The sequence below is a fragment of the Sinocyclocheilus rhinocerous genome, unplaced genomic scaffold (genome assembly GCF_001515625.1).
Source record: "Sinocyclocheilus rhinocerous isolate Xijiao unplaced genomic scaffold, SAMN03320098_v1.1 scaffold4770, whole genome shotgun sequence".
NCBI lineage: Eukaryota > Metazoa > Chordata > Actinopteri > Cypriniformes > Cyprinidae > Sinocyclocheilus > Sinocyclocheilus rhinocerous.
This window is the reverse complement of record NW_015638972.1, coordinates 36,368-41,692: the sequence shown is the minus strand read 5'-3', so window position 1 is coordinate 41,692 and position 5,325 is coordinate 36,368. Positions and strand designations below refer to the sequence as shown.

The window sequence follows — 5,325 nt, the reverse complement described above, 5'->3', positions numbered from 1 at the left end:
GACTGAAGGCGGGTCACTGATGTGAGGCCTTTAAGGTCTGACAAGATTCACGCCTCTCAGAATGGGCTTGTCCAATGAGAAAAGCTGAAATTCCAAGCGGGAGGTTGGAAATAATGGGATGAATAATTGATTTGTTAAATCTAATGAAAAACGGTGTGTCTGATTGGTCCATACGCTACATCTGGTTTATCTGGTTTCCAAGGTAACTCAACCTGATAAGTCCATCCTTAAAGGTTACTGTCTGGTTAAAATGTTGTACAGCTTCCATTTCTTCTGGACTTTCAGCTGTCTTGTTCAGTATGCCCGAAGACTGTACTTCCCAAAAGACACGCTGTTTTGAAATCTGTACATCTTCTTCTAAACAAATTTGCATGCATGTTGTGTTTGTTACACTAGACATGGGAATTGGTCCTTGTACAGCCCATCCAAAAATACTTTCCAGGGCTACAAGAGATTTGGTTAATCTCTCGACTTTTCCTGACACCATTTGCCAGTAATAGTCTGCTCCTATTAACACTGAAAGCTCATAATCATTAGTGTCCTCCGAGAAAATAATCTGCAAAGACCTGCAAAGTCATGGTTAACATCAGACTGCTTGTCATTTTGCTCACAGATGGACAAATTATGCTTATGTCTACACTTAGCGCAGGAAATTCTCTTTACCCTACAGAATTTTGCTATGTGTTTGGGTCCTAAACAAGCAAACCATTTTCCCAATTTTTTAGCTTGTCTCTTCGAGCTGACACTGAGTATTCAGAGCAATTTTTAGGCTTATGATTCAGATTCTCACAATATACACAACCTTTGGGAACATGACTAGCTGTGTGCAGGGCAGCTGCAGAAGACATTGTCCATTTTTTGAGCCTTGGTTCATGAGTCATTTCAGAATTGGTGAAAGATTTATTGGTTAATGGTCTGTCCTTTTTTGAGCTTTCTGATTTAGTAAGTTGCAGGCTTATCGGGAGCAGGCTTATTTCATGTAAACAGGATTAGATTGCATCTTTTTAAGCAGAAGTGATACTTAAAATCTGTCCCAGCCACTGCTACCTTATTAGAAGAGTACCTTACTGACCTTACTGACTAATTTAAAATAATACAAATTGAAAAATTAATTGAAAAATAATATAATAATGTTTTACTCATTGATATATTTATTCATGATAAAGTAATTACTTTATAACTGTATTGGAGTCTTACACACATGCTATACAGTTAATCTGAGCCGTGCATTAATTTGAGTGGTGACAGCTATTGTGGGAGTGGCTTGATGGAGCGCAGGAGATGCAGAAATATGCTTTGCACTTCCTTTTGTAGAAACTGAATAAGCTCAGGCACTTTCCATTCACCATCAGAGTCCAACTGACGAGTATAGGCTACAGCAATGTCCTCTGGCATCAATTGGAATAACACTGGACACAATAGACTGCCATAAGTATCACATGGAACACCCAGAGATTCCAAACTATGAATTTGAATTTCACATTTATCATATAAACTTCCCAGGGCCTTTATGTCTGACAATGTCTTTACAGGAGTCAAATTAAGCAATTTTGACATGTGAGCACTGATGGCGATATCCTTCCTTCCAAATCTATTCTGTAACAACTCAGTGGCTGTGTTGTAATTAGTGTCAGTTAGAGTGAGCCCTGAGACCGCATTTGCCTCTACATCAGCTAGGTATGTTTTCAAATAAGCAAATTTCTCCTTCTTACACAGCGCTGCATTAGAATGAATGGTGACTTCATACTGACTCCAAAACTCCTGCCATTTGCTTATTTTTCCGGCAAACTTCTCAGTAACTAATCCAGGTAATTTGACAGACTGGGTTTCTGACAATCTTTTGTGGTTTGCATTGACATTTCTTACCCGTTCACTCTCTTGATCGCGCTGTCTCTCTATCAGTCTCATTGCACAGAATTTCCACATAGTAATGCGGTCCTGGTAATCCAGCGTGCTAGCTATCTCCCTCTCCAAATCATCTGTGGGAGTTTCAGTTTCGATGCCTCAATCAAGATCCACTAAACTGTCCTCCTTCGTCGATAATATTGAAAGCAACTCACGCAATATATCACAGTTTGGTGATTCTTTACCAGTCTCCTCTTCTAACTGGGTCAGCAGCTTCGTTGCCGAGCTGCGGCTCATTCTCCTCTTCATTTCCATCCGCTCTAACTGTTCCGCCATCTTCATTCAATTCACTTTCACTTCTAAATTCCATCTAACTCCGCGATTCTCATTTCGCGACTATTCCTTGACGCTATCCCGGGTTTCGGCAGCAAAAAATGTTAGTGAAATTTAAGGAATTGAGACGCTTACATGGAGGTCATGTAGAAAACTTGTTTACTTCAGAATAAAAGAAAGAAAAGCAGCGACAGGAGGACGTGACAAGGCTTAAAATTTAAAACAATGTTCTCAGCACACTTAGTATGTACTTCTATTCAGAAAACAAAATAATTATTCTGTAACAAAGGTTACAACAGAGCGGAAAGACACCATAACATTCAACAACTGACCAAGCACAAGTGGAACACAATGGCTATTTATACACAGGAGAACACAAGGAACCAATGAGTTACTATGGAAACTAACAAGGAGTGGGTGTGGTCCAATGAGTGTCTATGGCAACTAATGAGGGTAGCTATGGAAACAAACAGCACACAGCAGACAGGGGCAAAACACACACAAGGAACATGTGACACTGATGAATATACTAGTGTTCTAATAATTTTGGTCAGTGTCCGATATATATATACACAGGGTGCAATTTGCTGGGGGGGATTTCCCCTCCTCTGGTTTATGCATCCCTGCCTCTGCTGAATTATTTTCATCCCCGGCGGGGATAACAACATCTTGTGATCTTGCTCTGAGGTCCCGATCTAAATCAAATGATTCGTGATACGCGCTTTGAAATCCCATTCTAAATCAAATGATTCACGATCCGATTGGAGCGTTTCGAAACAGTGAATCATTTTGCGACTCAATGGTTTAACTGATTTGGAGTTTCAAAAAGCTCTGTTGATGTTCTTTTATGTTCTTTGCTCGCTTTCTCTATATGATTTATTTGTTGCTTGAATAACCATGGAAATGAAATCATTACAATTAATAGGCCTAATTTACAATGTTTTTTGAAAGACTGTGTTTCCGTCATATTAAAAACATTTCATGACATGACACCCATCATATATACTTGCCTAAAAAGACTGGTTTAAGATGTGCGTTATTAACAGATTACACTAACTTTAGGTTACTTAGGCGGTAACACTTTATAATAACGTTCAGAAATAAATCATTAACAAACATTATATAATGTTTAACTAATCATTACTTAATATATATTCACATATCTAGAAATATGAGATAATGTTCTTGTTAATGTTAACTAATGAACATTACCAAATGATTAACAGATCAGTATTTAATGTAAATTGAAATGCTTGCAAATGTCATTAAATTTTCAATTCATATGATCATGGATTTTTTATTTTTTTTTTAATCTTCAAATGATTTTGACAGATGGTTTACAATGATTAAAGCTTCATTAATAAATCGTTAACAAACATTATATAATGCTTAACGGATCATTAGTTAATGTTTACAAATTTCATTAAACTTTCAATGCGTTTTAAAAATCTACAAATTATTTTTACAGAAATTATAAAATATTTACAAGCTTATTTGTTAATGTACTTTTTAATGCTTACAAATTTCATTAAACTTCAGTTCACATATTTGCTAATGCTCATTTTTACATTTACAAATGTTGTGAAAATATAGCTTATAAGCACTTCACAAACTATTCATGTTAATATATTCATTAGCTTACAAAGGCCTCCTGTAGCGAATCGATGCATTTTTGTATGAAAAATATCCATATTCAAATCGTAATAATCACTTTAATCTAGCTTGCGCCAACAGTTGTACACGGAAGCAGCTCCGGGAGGATGACGTAAGATGTCAGCATTGCACATGCGCCGGTAAGTCTCGTGAAAACCAAAGTTTGTTTACAGGAGCAAAGGAAGCAAAAGTTTCCTTACTTTAGCAAAGGAAAACTAGTCTCCTCTTGGCTTATATCGAAATCATCTGACATTCTTCTTTACAAATCCTTGTTTTTTACTTCTAATTCGTGACCGTTGTTTTGTTGTGATCTCTCCCCTGCGCTTCCGCATTTGTCACTTCTGAGCGGCGCATGCGCAACGCCGACGTCCTACGTCATCTGCCCAGAGCTGCTTCCATGTACAACAATGAGCGCAAGCTAGATTAAATTGATTATTACATTTTAAATATAGTTATTTTTCTTACAGAAACGCATTGATTCGCTACAGGAGGCCTTTGTTCACCACCCGGAGCCGTGTGAGGCACTTTTTATTATGGATGGATGCTCTTTATTTCACTTATTTTGGACTGATGAACTGCAACACCCGCTGACTGCCATTAAACAGCTTGGAAGATCAAAGACAATATTTAATATAACTCTGACTGGATTCGTCTGAAAGAAGAAAGTCATATACACCTAGGATGCCTTAAGGGTAAGTAATTCATGGGCTAATTTTCAATTTTTGGGTGAACTAACCCTTTAAGTTTAGCTAAATGCTTGATAAAGACATATCACACATTGTAATTTGGGTGCAAAACATGTTTTTATCACCTCAACACATATTAGTATACTATTGTGTATCAGTAAACAGAATATTCCTTGAGTCATACATCAAGAGGAAGGGGAAAAACAAATTTTCAAGAAAATACTTCAATTATCAAAACGATGCAATATAAACAGATTGAATTATGTTCCCTTATAGTAATCAAATTGACCCCTGTGCACTTGTTGACCCCTTACCCAACCTTAAACCTACCCATACCAACAAACCTGTCCCTAACCTTACCATTAAAAACCATTAAGAAAAGCATTAAAAACTGCTAGATCTGATTACGTTTCTTCTCTTTTAGAAGAAAACAAACATAACCCCAAGTGTTTATTCAATACAGTGGCTAAACTAACAAAAAATAAATCATCAACAGGTGTTGACATTTCCCAACAGCACAGCAGTAATGACTTTATGAACTACTTTACTTCTAAAATCGATACTATTAGAGATAAAATTGCAACCATGCAGACGTCAGCTATAGTATCACATCAGATAGCTTGCTATAGATCGCCTGAGGAACAATTCCACTCATTCTCTACTATAGGAGAGGAAGAATTGTATAAACTTGTTAAATCATCTAAACCAACAACATGTATGTTAGACCCTATTCCATCTAAGCTCCTAAAAGAGGTGCTTCCAGAAGTCATAGATCCTCTTCTGACTATTATTAATTCATCATTGCCAT

The 5,325-nt window shown here is 36.9% G+C and overlaps 1 long non-coding RNA gene across 1 annotated transcript in view; it reads right to left on the bottom strand.

The window, feature by feature from the left end:
* Window positions 1-5,325, bottom strand: part of LOC107750412 (uncharacterized) — a 28,352-nt gene that overhangs the window by 5,322 nt on the left and 17,705 nt on the right. Inside the window, exon 3 of the long non-coding RNA XR_001641144.1 lies at window positions 3,890-3,895. This is a non-coding gene — a long non-coding RNA (uncharacterized LOC107750412). The remainder of the gene's footprint in view (window positions 1-3,889; window positions 3,896-5,325) is intronic.